This window comes from Mandrillus leucophaeus, unplaced genomic scaffold (genome assembly GCF_000951045.1).
Source record: "Mandrillus leucophaeus isolate KB7577 unplaced genomic scaffold, Mleu.le_1.0 Scaffold1397, whole genome shotgun sequence".
Lineage (NCBI taxonomy): Eukaryota > Metazoa > Chordata > Mammalia > Primates > Cercopithecidae > Mandrillus > Mandrillus leucophaeus.
In genome coordinates, this window is record NW_012101362.1 from 242,426 (window position 1) to 257,842 (window position 15,417).

The 15,417-nt window shown below is 35.8% G+C and overlaps 1 long non-coding RNA gene across 1 annotated transcript; it reads right to left on the minus strand.

Annotated features, from left to right (window-relative positions):
- Positions 1-465: 465 nt before the first annotated feature.
- On the minus strand, positions 466-11,395 carry LOC105534827. The gene is made up of 3 exons (XR_001005333.1): positions 11,292-11,395; positions 7,409-7,464; positions 466-1,304 (listed from the first exon to the last, which is right to left on the minus strand). It is a non-coding gene; the product is annotated as an uncharacterized LOC105534827 (long non-coding RNA).
- Positions 11,396-15,417: the final 4,022 nt, after the last annotated feature.

Consider the following 15,417-nt stretch of genomic DNA (forward strand, 5'->3'; position numbering starts at 1 on the left):
CTAGCTCTATCTATAGTTGTTCATGTATCATCAAATGTGTTACTATTATGCTACGAATCATTTAGAGCCGGGCATGGTGGCTCACACCTGTAATCCCAGCACTTTGGGAGGCCAAGGCAGGTCGATCACTTGAAGTCAGGAGTTTGAGACCAGCCTGGCCAACATGGTGAAACCCCGTCTCTACAAAAAAATACAAAAATTAGCCAGGAGTGGTGGCAGGTGCCTGCAATCCCAGCTACTGGGGAGGCTGAGGCAAGAGAATCGTTTGAACCCGGAAGGCAGAGGTTGCTGTGAGCCAAGATCACACCATTGCATTCCAGCCTGGGTGACGGAGGGAGCAGAGGGAGACTCTGTCTCAGGGAAAAAAAAAAAAAAAAAAAAAAAAAAAAAAAATCACTTAAAAATAGCTTTATCATTATAATTAATTTTTAAAATGAGAAAACTGACACACGAGAAGATGAACTGCATTTATTAAGAGCTAGAGACTATCAGTGACATCACTGAGTGATAAATTAAAATTTAGGGTTTAAGAGAGATGCTAACTATTTAACTGTCTTGTAGTTTGGAAAATAAACTTTCCATTAAAAAAAAAATCTTATTTTCTCTTCAAAGTCATTTAAATTATTTCTTTGAAAGAGTAACTTTGTTGTCTTCCTAGTTAAGATTCTCACTAAATTTTCATCTCCTTGAATAGGCCATAATTTCACTGACTAATGGGGTCTCTGTGCCATATACAGTGCCTCAAATATTGATACAGAAGTAAATCTGTCCTGTGCCTAGACACAACTGCACACATTAACTATGCAGAAAATGTGCTGAAAGGATGTTCAAAATTATAGGTAACCTCTTAAGACATTTGCACTTGGTTAGGGAAGACCTAGGGATTTTATTAAGATTTAATTCATAAATAGCCAATGACAAATTTTTCCTGTCACGTGCTACAAGTGTACTACAGAGCTGCTGATTTCCTTATGCAAATTCTCCTCCACCAGGGCCCTCTCCCAGCTCCTGAGCTGGTAGAGACTTATCTCTGTGGTGGCATTGGAGTTGCCCATGCCCAGCTACAAGCAACTTTTACCCTTTCTTCACCATCCTCTCTCACACTTGGCCTTCCTCAAATTCAAGGAGCTCAACAAGAAGAAAGCAAAATTTCGAGGATAGGACTGTAGGCCCAGAATAAGCCAGCAGTTCTACTGGTTTGACCTTTGTGTCTTGATTAATATTATTGCCGATACAATTCATGAAGTGTTTCAATAGTCTTTGGGAGATAGACTGGTATAGGAATTCAGCCTCTTTGTCCCCTCCTGTCATGAAAAAAAAAAAAAAAGTCTGAGTTTCTACCAATTTATATTTCTTTTTTGTGACCAACACCATCTGTAAACCAAAAATATGCATTCCAAGGAAAATAACAAAATTGCAAGTTAAAAAAATGCAGTACTAATGTGAAGGCACACTATTAACAGCGTAAATTAAAATTCAAACAGCCCAGAACAAATCCAAAAAGCAAATAATAACTATGCCACTATATAGGTTATTGTCAAAAACAATCATTCTGATATCAGAACATGAAAGAGAAAAGGCAAGAACGCAATACCTGACAGTCTGTGGTGTTAGACGGAAAGGGAAACAATTTTACATTCTTCATTAGCATGATCTTTAATTAATTGGGAAATTTCTTAATTCGAAAAATATTCTCTTGGCCAACAAAAAGGCCAGATAAATAGAGTATCACCAAATTCAGCCAATATTTAGTAACATAGCCACTGCATATAGTAAGGAGTTTCTTTTACAAGATGTCTACTTGTAGATATAATATTTAACTTAGTGTAAGATTTTTCTTGCTGTAATAGACTTTCTTGTTACATATTTCTAATTTGGGCTTATTTTATACTCTTTATTTATTTTCAAAAACAAGCCTTTATTTTCCAAGAAAATCAGCTTCCAAAATAATGCATCATATTTAACAATAAATGTAAATTCTGATGAGCTTAAAATATAAACTGTGCATTTCTTGTCTTTTCTACACACAGCATATGTCTTCTTACACAAATTTTGTTCATTTTTACCATACTAGCACGATCAAAGCAAATATATGCTATCTACTTTTAAATGCACTAAAAGTTAAATTGTTTCTGCATTATTACGACATTGTATTTCCACATGGGAATGCTTAGGAGAGTGATATGACGCAGAGAGTTAGTTGGACCCCGTAAAACACAGCAAACACACTGTGGAAGGCAGGCAGTTCTGACACTACAGAAAGAGAAGACAGTGTGAAGGGATTCCATGCACAAATGGAATACCCAACACTGCAAACATGCTACTGCTTCATGGCCTCGAAATCTGGGCATTATCAACCCTAAACCCTATTTTCAGCCATAGAACAACTAAGAGATAAAGAAGTACTGGTTAGTTGGGTAAATGTGAAATGAGGACATTGGCAAGGCTGGATGTATTTTGGTATATGTTCATCAATCCCTAGACAGCCTGATTCAAGGGATGGTAGATTATGGTAGATATATGATATATTTTTCAAGGGGATTTATTTGCCTTTTCACTTCTTACATAAAAACCAATTTTGAGATGGCTCACTTTTATTCTTATTTTCCTCTGTTTTGCTTCCCATACTATTTTGCAAAATCTTTCACCTTACTGATCTTAAGTTGCTGATATATGGAAAGAAATTTTCTTTCTGATAATCTTTCCACATGGGTTTTGCTCTGGAGCTAGATTTTAGGTTCCTACCCACACTCCAGATGAATTCAGGACACCCTGAGATGAGTTAAAGTGGCCTGTTTAATGCTTTGGTTTTCACACTTCAGTAAGCAGCCCAGCTTCTTTGCTTCCTCTCACAAAACCATCTTTGCAGAAACTGAAGTAGAGAACTATCTGGTGAAGCTTCCCATGATCCAAAAGTTGTTCCATTGACTACTTTTTGAATCTCCTAATTTTCTGTAATTAGGCTCTTTTTGAAGAAAATAAATTCCCCTTTTATTAAACCTTAACTCCCAATATTATATCAAAATGTTTACTTCTAAGCTCCTCATGAAATATGTGTAAATGTTCAAGGTCATATGAACATTATCAAAATTATTTTCTGCAAAACAACTAGTTGACTGGACAAAAATTAAAAATGCTGTTCTTTCTGTGTCTCCCACACTAACATTCTTCACAGTGTTTAATACTCTATCAGTTGGAAGTTGAAGCATTCTGGAATTCAGTGTAAGTGCTTGAAGAGTCTTCAGAAAAAATAATAGAAATACATTTCAATTGTTATGATTTCCTAGAATCCATCTTTCCTCCCCTGAGGGCTTAATGACTGCTGAAACTTTTTCCCTGATTTTAAAACATCCATTGACAGCATTCCTAATGTTCCCTAATCAGCTTTAATTTATTAGTGAGTTTAGTTGATAAGAGTTACTGTATTTGGCAAAGATATAAAAGAATCAATTAAGAGGTATTTTTTCTTCCTTTCTTTCATTGCATCTTAAAAATGTAAGGCATCGAGAGTGATAATGTACTAAATTCCAATAGTTTTTGATATTCACCCATCAAATTGTTCATCAGAGAGAAATACGAAAAAGGAAAGAATAAAAAGTGTAGGCTAGCGGAGGCCCTGAACACCCTTTGCCATGGCATTTGCTCTAGGAATCCTAGGACGTTCCTGTCTTTCTGTGTAAGTGGCCGAAACAGATGAAACTGTGTCTATTTCACCTGAGAAAATAACCTTCAAATGAGACTGTTTGCCCCAGAAAGAGTAAACAACTGGGGATCTGAAACACAATGTCCTACCCATAGGCAGCCATTCCTTGCATTACCCAGCTGCTCTGGCCATTTCTGAACAATGTGTCATGGAAACACATGTAACTGATCTTAATAGCAAATGAGAAATGTGCCATTCTCCTGCTTGAAGAAGTTAAGGGGACCCAATAAATTCATTTATGATGTGTTTCTGTCCAGATGAAAACCAAGATGTCATAACACAGTGGATCAATATTATTTGGAAAAATTTTCTCAAATAACTAAAGTTGGCTAAGCTATATCTGATTTCAGATGATCTTAGGCAGATTTCCAAGAGAAAAAAAGAAAAATTCAAGTAGTATCTGCTTCAGAGCCAAAGAGCTACTGCTACTGGACTGTATCAAAGATGCCATGTTTGAATTCTGTATCTGCCATTAATTTACTCAGCAAATACTTACTGAAAGCCTACTACCTTCCAGGCATTGTAGTCAGCACAGGCTAAATGACAGTGAATAAAACAGTGATTGTCCTGTCCTGTGAGCTTTAGAGTCTACTAAAAGGGCCAGATAAACCGATAGGCAATTAAAATACAGGATGATTAAAAACTGTAGACTATGGAAACTCCTGAAAAAAATACAGTAACAGTTTCTGCTGCTGTAACAAATTGCCACATAGAACAACACAAATTTTTGCATCTCAATCTGAGACAAAAAAAAAAAAAAGGAAAAAAAAAACAAACAAAAAAAACAGAAAAAACACAAATTTATTAGATTAGAGTTCTGAAGGTCAAAAGTCATAAGTCCCACTGGTCTAAAATCAAGTTTCCGTAGGACTGTGTTCCTGCTGGAGTCTCTAGGGGAGAATCTATCCATTTCCTTGTCTTTTCCAGCTTCTAGAGGCCACTTGCATTCCTTAACTTGTGGTCCCTTCCTGTCTTCAAAGCCGTCAACGGCCAGTGGAATTTTCTTTGACACTGACCCTCCTGTCTCCCTATTTCACCCATAAGGACCCTTGTGATTACACTCGGCCCACCTAGATAGTCCAGAATTGTCCTCCATCTCAGGGTCACCTCTTTCACAACATCAATTCCATATACAACCTTAATTCTTCCTGGCCATGTAACCTAACATATTCACAGGTTCCAGGAATTAGGATGTAGACATCTTTGATGGCTATTATTCTACCTAGACTGGGGGTCGGAAAGACAGAAAGTGAGGACAGACTTCTCAGAGGAATTGAAATGTAAAATAAAGCTTGAAGGATAAGCAGAGTTTAGGTAGATAAAGGGAGAATGTAGCAGTGTAAGAGTGGGTTGCTTCTTTCTGACTGTAGAAACAGCATGTGTGAGGCCCTAGGAGTAAAAGAGACCATGGCCCATAGGAAGACGTAAGAAAAATAATCAAGAATGGCTGGAGCAGAGATTATGAAGATAAGAAGATGGTGACAAAAGAAAAGCCCAAATGATTAAACACTCATGCAAGACCTTAGAAAAAAATAGTAACAGTTTAGGAGTATGTTATCAGAATCTCAACTGGTAGAGAATAGCATGAAGGTGTAGAGAGGAAATGAAGAGTGCTTGACAGTTTTGAGCAACATGGCTAGGTCAACAGAGGGGAGGCATTGCTACCCTAAATTTGGAGGGGCAGTGGAGGGAGGGAGGCAGTAAACAAAACAGAAAAGGGAAACTTCGTCATAGAAGCCTTAAGTAGAGGTACACAGACAATGCTTGGCAACCCTGCCTGGAGTTGCCACAGCGACCTGATACCCTGCTTTCAAAATGAATGAATTACGATTTTGATGAATGTTCAAAGGAGAGTGCAGAACGCCAATAGAGACACATAGAAGCCCTAAACTTAAGCAACCTTTAAGCTGAGATCTGGAACATAACTAAGACATCACTACAGGAGCAGGGAGGATCTTTGAGGCAGAGAAATAACAGTCACAGAGAACCAGTGGTAGCAAGGAGCATGCTCTGTTCCAGAAGTCAAAGGTCTCTGCACCTTGAGAGAAAGGAGAGAAAAGAGAGTCCTGCAAGTTAAGCCTAGTGCAAGGCAGGTGGTGGGGCGGGGGCCAGGTGTTCATAGAGCTCTGTCAGATCTGTTAGGGATTTGAAACTTTGTCCTGAGACCAGTGAGATGTTACTCATGGCTTAACCAAAAGAACATCAAGATCAAATTATCCCTTTAGAAAGATCATTTGGCAGCAGTGCGGAGAACGTACTGAAGAGGGTAAAAAATAATGTGCCTATAAGACAGCACAGAGGCTTCCTTGGAGAGAAATGCCCCTATACATCACAAAAAGAGCAATGGCAACTGGAAGGAAAAACTACAGTTGATTTGCCTTCCAGAGAAGGGAAATAATTCACTCCTAAAAAGATGACTCTTTCTTTTTTTTTTTTAAGATAAAAATACCTTAATGGTGTATGCTGTTACCTTTGGTTGAGAAAAGTCAGGTCCCTTGCAGGGCTGCATGGGTAGTATGAGATAAAAAAAAAAAAAAAAAACAGTGCTGAACTGTTATTCTCTTTTATTATTAAAAGGAGAAGAATTTGACTTTGCTACAGGCAACCTAAGAGGGGACCCAGTATTGAGAAGAAAGGGGAGTTGCAAGGAAGAGCTAGGAAAAAATGCAGGAGGGCTTCTGGCATGCATGTAGCTGGAGGCTGGAGCCGGCGAGTACACCCAGAGAGGAAAAACTCCTTACCGAGGGGGTGGTTGACAAATTACTTGGAACATATCTGTACCTGATGTTAATGCTGAAGTGTTTTCTGATCCCTAACTACTTTCTGCATCTCACAAATCCATAATAAAAAGTTGCCACTCATATGAACCCCAGTTTATGGTTCTTTGCTTGAGTGAAATGAGAGGGGTAGCACTGTGAACTGGGCCAGTCTAGGGAGGTAGCATCCACAGAACAAATGCTGGTAGCTTGGAGTGAGCGTCAGTACATAGGTGCACTTGCACAGAAGCTTGTGTATGCCAGAAAATCCACAGATAATGGGGAGGATTCGGGGCTTCCCACAGTAGAGTTCAAGGCATTTAATCTAGTTATTAAAGTTATGCATGACCATAGGAAATTGGCAGATATGAAAAGAGGAAGCATCTTTATTGTATTGTTTATATTTGAGGTTAAAGCCTATGTTGTACTGCTTGATGGTTATTACTATTTAATCTTCACTGTGATCCAAGCAAAGTCTTGACAATCATTTTCATAAGTTTCTATCAGGGCTATTTTTGCAGACATAATGAATAGCTTACTGAATAAAGAAATATTCTAAAGTTCCAGATGTTGTATAAGATACAAAAATGAAATCTATTCTCTTCATCAGAAATATTCAGCTGTCAAAAATGCATTAATGTGCTACAAAAAGCTATGCTGTGATATCATTCCTGTTGCATTTCTTGTGATTCCTGGCTAAAATGATGAAAAAATATCTGAAAAAAATATCTGAACTTTGTTTACTAAGATTGTCACAAAAATGGCAATTGGAATGAATATAACTCAGAAATAAACCTCATAACGTGGTTTTTATTAAAATACCAAACACGGAAAACTTTTAACAAAACTCTTCTAATACTGAGGACTTGTACAAGCTACTTTTTTTTTTTTTTTAACTTCTAGCTCACTTGAATTTACAGAAAACTTTCATCTGCTTTTGCAGACTCACCGATCATGATGAGGACATTACAAGGTCAGCTGTTATCCAAGACATTTTGTGAGCATCTGCAAGAAATGCACAAATATAAAAGCAAAATGAAATTCAGAATGCTTTGTATGAAGCATTTTAATAAACCTATATTGTCAGAATTATCCAGATAAATCACAGCAAAAGCTTTCAATTTGTGTTTATCTAGATAATTGCTAGAAAAGTAGAATCTCTTTCTTCCCTCCACTGGGGTGGTATGACTTGCTATGAAGTTCATATTCATAAAAAATGTCAGCTCTTACATTCATTATGTTTTCTGTTCACTTGTGACTATTTGGGAACGTTTACACTCAGTATTAAGCTCAAAGGCAAAGAAATGTAAATCAATATGCCTAAATCGGTAATGATGAATGTTTCCATAAGAAAGCAGGCTTCCACGACATCAGTTCTACAAAAGCACAAATAAATTATTTTACAAGGTAATACCATGTCAGCCATTGTCATTCACATCAGTCCTATCTGAAGCAGGCTCAGGATGAGTCATCAGCTGCTGACTGTTAAGCTGACTGAGCATGTCCCAGTATATTCCATGTGCCCACACATTCATGGAGAAAGGAAAGACAGGAAACACTGAGTAGCAGGTGCCTTTGTTCTATACATTTAAATTCCTATTTTGCTCTTTTAGCAAGAACATATTCTGCTATAATATTTATGACATCAAAACCGCTATTTCTATTATTTTCTAATTATTAACAGGCCAAAGGAAGTGTTAGCATTAAAGAGATTGTTTTCCAGGAAACTCATTTCCTGTCACATTGTTGAGACTTGATTTTTCTTAATTCTCATGTTTTATCAATCTAGTTAAAAGAAGGTTAAAATGATCTGCTTTTCATTCTTTTGCAAACTCCTTTTGGAATTCTTGCAAAAAAAAAAACTATTTTACACAGTCACCGCTTTAAGAAGAAGGGAAAATTTGATCAAAATTTAACCAATTTACTTTAGCCATTATAAACAGCTAAAAGGTGTTTAGCACAGCTGAGGTGGTTAAATATCAGGCCAGGCACTGGCAACTCATTATCTCATTAATCCTTAAAAGAACTCAAAGCAGCTATATAGCATTATCTACAGAGCTATGGTTCTTAAACTTTAACGTACATCAGAATCAACTAGAGAGAGCTTGTTAAAATCCTTCTTGCACCCCACCCTACAGTTTCTGATTTTTCAGTAAGTTTAGGGTAAGGCCTAATAATTTGCATCTTGAAGGCTTTCACAGGCAGTGCTGGTGTTGTTGGCACCGCTATGAAAGCCACTATCTTAAATCAGGTTTCAGAAAACCATGGCCCAAAGGCCAAATGCATTCCACTGAGTTTTTCTTGTTGGCAAGCTAAGATTGGGTTTTACTTTTAAATAATGGAAAGCATTTCACACAATAAGTTGTAACACATAAATATTATGTGAAAGTCAAAATTTGGTATCCATAAATAAGATTTTATTGGAACACAGCATGCTTATTCATTTATTGCCTATTGCTGCTTTCACACACAAAGGCAGAGTTGAGAGTTACTAAAGAGACAGCACGGCCCAAAAAGCCTAACTTATTTACTATATTTACTACACAGCATTTCACAGAAAAAAAAAAAAAAAAGTCAACTCCTGTCATAGATGGAAGGAAGATCTAAGATACTATAATTATAAGTGGTAGTGTTGAGGTTCATATCCACATCAAATTTTAAAACCCATATTCTTTACCCTTTTCCTAAGATGACACAATTCACTATTTCTTTTTTAAAGCAGCTTTATTGAGGTATATTTTACCAACGATAAGCTGCATAGATTTAAAATATACAACCTGGTTAGTTTTTCTTTTGCCATCTTAACCATTTTTTAGAATTTTATTTTATAAAATTTACTATTTCTCAAATAATTTGCTTGAGTTGGTGATGTTAACAATCTCTTTCATTCTTTCATTAGTTTAGTAATTGTTTTCTTTCAAAAACAATCTTTTTTTCATTCTTACCAAACTCCATCTTCCTTCTCCACTGTGCTACCACTCTCGTTCTGTTAAATTATGTCTCTTTTTTATCCAAACGAGTATCTGCATTGAAAGAAGCTATTTGATTCACCTGAGATTAATTTGGATTTGGTGAATCTGTTGCCCAGAAAATTAGTTCATAGATTCAACTGCATACTTAGGACAAACAGAAGAGGATATATTTCATAAAAGATCTCTCAGGTTATTTCTGTATTTCAGAGTAATAACTTCTGATGGGAAAAGCAGAAAGCCTTCTAAAGTTCAGCTTGGATTATGTAGGAATAAAAAATGAAGTAATAATGATGACCTCATAGGTTCAGGCAAGAGAGGCTGACTGATGCGGTTAAGTTCTCTGCAGGCAGACCGGGGCAATGTATTTCACAGGGATATCATCATCCATTAGAACAAGGGTAGTGTAAGCAATCAAAGCTCCTCAACTCTCACCCAGCCTGTCAGCACCAAGCTATTCAAACTGGCATCATTCAGCTCGAGAGAGAAAGTTCTTCTGTCTTTTCCTACTGTACTATTACAGGTTTCTTTGTTTTGAGCGGGGGTGGGGAGGGAAGAAATTCAAAGCATTGTTTAATGTACATAAACAATGATTTGGGAAAAACTTAATGTATACCTGTAGAAAATATTTCAAAATTTTAGTTAAAAAATCTGTATGCCTAAAGTATACTACTGTTTGGCATGATCAAATTTCTTCACTTTCTGTCAAAATGTGACCAGCTCTGCTATAAATTCCATTATTGTAAATAAAACATTTTATCTACAGATAATTAAAATGAGATGAAATTAGGCAAGACAATCTATAAGTAAACAGACATTTGAACCTGTTTACATTTCTATTAACTAGTAAAGACTTAATAATAGAAATGGAGAATTTCTCTTTGCCAACTAAGTCATTCAAGGTCTTAATGAATTTCAAATAAAAACCTCACAGTTTAAGTCTAATTATATCACTTTCAGTTTCAAGCATAGTAATTATTAGCTCTTTTCTTAATTAATATTTTCAAGATTGCTACACTAATTATCTACAGATTTTTAAGGTGTTATTTTAGAATATAAGTCCAGAAGAAACGATGTATCCCCACTGGTATTTAGGCTAGTTGCCAACTTGTCTCCCTTCTGATAGTGTTGGCTTTGAACCAGGAATGGAGAAAAGAACAACTGACATTTGGAAAACAAAACTTCCAACTCCAGTAATATTTTCAGTGATATTTACAAAAATACAGAAATAGTAACTAATTTTTAAAATATAGCATATCTAGTTAGCATACTGTAATTCATAAATTCTACTTGTTAAAATAAAATTTACCAAAAATCATGGTTCTTTACCAACTAAGGATTATTACTAGCACTTTTAAAAATAGCACATGATCGTTCCTCTTAATATCTAGTAATCATTATTGTTAAAACATAAACATAAATGGCGAAATGTTGATGGTTGTTTAAGCCAGGGAATGCATACATGGAGAGGTTTATTGTACTTCCTACTTTGGGTTATGTTTGGAAAGTTTCATAATAAAAAGTTTTTTCTAAAGAAAAATACATAAACATAAGAGCTCATGTTTCTATACTGATGGAGCTATTAAAGAGATTCCAATAATTTTAAGTTCAATAAATCTTTAGAAGACCTAACTAGTGACATAGCTCAAGCATTTACTTCTGAAGTTCTTATTCTGAAAATGTTAATAAAAGAATTATTGAGGTTCAAGACCAGAGTACAGTTAGGCAAGTTAAAATAGAGTTTAGACAAACATGTCATAATTTTTGAAAAACTGAAAGCTCTGATTCAATGCTAGTCTGTTTTGGATAAGTCATAATACTAAAGAAGATTGAAATCTAATGAGAGAGAGAAAAAAAAATTACCTGGCCAAATTTTACTGCTGCACTAACAGTTTCCTTTTAAAAGTCTTCTAACCCTTGCCGCTGTTTTCCATTGTGAATGTTCTCTCTTAAAGAGGTGCGCTGTAAAAGTAAATACGAAGGCTCCATCTGAGCTATACAGTGAGACTATGCCTACCCCGTTAAAATAAGCCCTGGGAATTTTCAGAAGGGTTAGAGCTTTAATGTATTTTACCTGTGCTAAATTTGCTGCAAGTTCCCAGTTATCAAAATTATAAATAGGCCACCAAATCTATGTCAGCAAATGTTTTAAACTTCCTTCCCACACCAAACTTAACCAGCCAACTATCAAAATTGACTAATTTGAGGAATAGCTAATAGAGCTGTCAGTGAGCGATAAAATGACCAGGATGTAACCATGCTAACTGAGGAGAGGAAAACCAAAGAGTCTAAATAGTGCTCAACTTGGTATATTAGAAATTGGTGGTGATAAATGCATATAGCCAAGAGAATGTTTCTTAAATGACAATAACACTAAGGCTATAATGCTTTAAAAGACTGAAAATCACATCATTTACAGGTAAATCAACTGTTCATCAGAGCCATATTTTGGTTTCCAACATACAAAACGTTTCTCTAATATGGTACTAAATTTTTTAAAGGACTCTACAGATTAGGAGATAAAATTCGTCAAAGCAGACAAAGGGGATATATGAAGGAGACAGAGGGGAGACAGGGTCGATGAACATTAATGAGAAGAATCCTGGAGAAAGGGCAAAATCTTAATCCATGATGTATTTTGTAAAGAAGCTGACTTGGAAATGACTTTTTGCCTTCCCTCTGATCCTTCACCAAAGCATCTTCACCATGTACCCCAAAAGTCATCTCTGGATTCATGGACCTATCAGCAGTGAAGGCACTAAGAATCAGTGATTACACAAGCCTACAAGTAGGCACATAAAAAGGTAGCTGTATATTATTTTCCATTTAATCAAATGTGTGAAAGTTCACATTTTTATTGTCGGTTCCTTATTTGGGAAAAAACGGTGAGCATAAAGAAAAATTTTAAAACTATACTTCTAAATGTATATGAACATACATTTCAGGGTTTAAGATACATGGATCATGTTGTATATCAAAACATACAGCCTTAAATACAATAAAAATTTAATAAAAATGGAGAAACATGTTTAAAAGTACCTCAAAATGGTGTTTCCCTGAGAGAACTCCTACACTTGAAGGGAAGAGAAAAGGGGAGTAGATGGGTTGATGTGATGTAACCTGATCATCACCCTTCTCTGGAAGACCCTTCCCTCTGCAAACTTCTAATCACTTTTTCCTATGAGAAAGAAGGAAATTTCCATAGTAATAGAAACTCTTGCCTGTTTCTCTTCAGTAATGTATTCTTAAAACCTAACACAGTAGGTGCTTGACGAGAATTTGTTGAATGAAAGAATGAATTACTAACATCACTGAGATGATAAAGTGAGAATCATGTGAGAGGTTCCACACCATTTTATGAGTCCATAGTTTGAGAATTCAATCTCTATTCCATCCTTGAAAGGCTGGGCTTCTCATTTCAATTTCTGCTTCTAGAAATCTATGACTTAAAAAATAATTTAAGAAAATAAAATACTTATGAAGAATAAGGAAACCACTTACCTTTTGTGACTATAAAATGTAGCTGGAAAATAACTAAGGCAATGATCCTAGATTACAGTTTATTTGGGATAGTCCATTAGCACCTAATGATAGATGTTATTTTCTTTCTACATATCCCAACTGGTTTTCTCAACCAGCCTCCTCGGTGCTAGCTAGCATTCTTTTTGGCAAGGTGAGGATGGGAAGAAGTGAAGGGGTTAAATTTTTGGAAATACTTTTTTCCAAGAACAACTACTTAGTAGCACAACTACTTCAAATCGTTACATTCTTCCAGGATAACTTCCCCAGTGACTGATTTTCTCCTTTATGGATTATAAACTTGTCCTCAACATAACTCTGGAATTCCTTTGATGATCCATGTTTAGCTGAATCTGCTACCTAACAGATGCCTGAATATTTAGAATCCCAAAGGAGTACAATATCCTGTGGTTTCAAATTCCTGAGCAGTTGATCCAGCAATTCTTATTTTATTCTCCCTTTCCTACCATCTTAGGAGCCAGTAGCAGATGTTCATTACAGTTTATTCTTCATTCTCATACAGTTAATCCAAGTGGGAATCAAGAACAACTTTATTTTTTTTTCTCACTGGTTTGACATCCCTTGTACTTTTTTTCTATAGTTGATTTTTTCCTCTGTCATTGTGAATATTCCAATTTCTAAAAAGAGAATTCTTTCAAAAGACAAATTCAATAGATGTTTAAAATGGAAATACATATATATTATGAATTTTTAGTTTCATTAGCTTCATTTATATTAGTATATGGGTCCACTTACTAATTTAGTTTGATACAAATGTAAAAATAAGATGAATTAAGAGCAGTATGGCATGAATAACCAGATTCTCAATTGACTGTAGTATTTGCAGGGGCCCCAGAGATGCAGAGTATCTAGTGCAGACAATTAAATACCTGGAAAGAACTATTGCATATCAAATTGCAAAAGAAAAACCCAGGTTCATAATCTACCTGAATTCAATTTGGCAAACAAGGTGGCTTAAACTTTATGAAAGTAAATTCTAAGCTATAATTCTGTTAACTTTTAATCAAGATATTTAACCCATTAAAAGTTCATTTGAATGCATTTTGATATTATAGAGAAATATCAGATCCACAGTTGGACTACAATACTCTTAGTAAAAGTAAATTCTGAGCCTTTATAAAAGATTATATAATCAATGGAATATATCTACACAATTTTTCAATAACACTCTCAAGAACCAAAACCTCAAATGACTAAAATTAATCAAATATTTTATAAAAATGTACAGATGAACCTTGGAAGAAGGGGGCAAGGAAGAGGCATTAACTAAAAACGAAACCTGATTTATGCCTACAGCAGGGAAAAACAATTAGTCATATAATTAATTCTATTTTCAATTATTTAATAAAGCTATTTATTTAGGGGTAAGGTTCTACTTAGATTATATCCTTTAATATAAAGTGGTTGAACTAGCTGATCTCCAAGATCTTTGCATTTCTGTGACTCTACAATAATATATACTGATGGTAACTGAAGGTGTGTAAATAACACACAATCTTATAGTTAGAAGTCTTTTCTTTTCTTAATGAAGTCAAGGTTAACCAATATTTCCAAGTAGTACCAACTTTAATCTAGATGTAACACTCATTTTTGAAAATAAACAGACTTATAAAGGTAAAAATTATTAATAGACAACATCCACTAATTAATGCATTAGTGAGAGTTTGAGCTTAAACTGAAATAGCAATACAACTTCGGTAGCCATTTATTCAGCCCTTACAATGTGCCAAGGTAGTGCTGGCCACTGGGCTTACAGCAATATTCAGGAAAACTAAATTTTAAATGTAAGATGTTTACAACATAGTGGTAGGGGTAGGAGACACAGGCAATAAAGAAAGACATTACCAAACAGTTTCAGGTATTGATAAGTGCTCTATACAAATAAAATAAAATAACATGGTAGAGAGTGAGTTGGAGAATTGCTTTGATTCGAGTACTTAAGTCTTCCTTTGAAAGTCAACCTTGCAATTAACACCTGAAGGAATGAGAAAGTAGCCACATCAGATCTGGGAACCAACTTTGAAGCATGTGGTAAAAGCTCCTGAAAAGGAACAAACTCAGCATGTTTGGAAGACAGAACAAATATCAGAATGCTAAAGCAGAAGGACAGAAAGCAGGGAGAGGTCTGTCAGGTAGGTAGGGGCTGGATCATGAAAAGCCTTGTGATGAGTTTGCATATAAGTCTACTTGTAATGGTAAATCACTCCAAGGCTTTATGCAGGGTATAAAGTGATATCTGATGCTTTAAGATCACCTGGCCGGGCGCGGTGGCTCAAGCCTGTAATCCCAGCACTTTGGGAGGCCGAGACGGGCGGATCACGAGGTCAGGAGATCGAGACTATGCTGGCTAACACGGTGAAACCCCGTTTCTACTAAAAAATACAAAAAATTAGCCGGGCGAGGTGGCGGGCGCCTGTAGTCCCAGCTACTGGGGAGGCTGAGGCAGGAG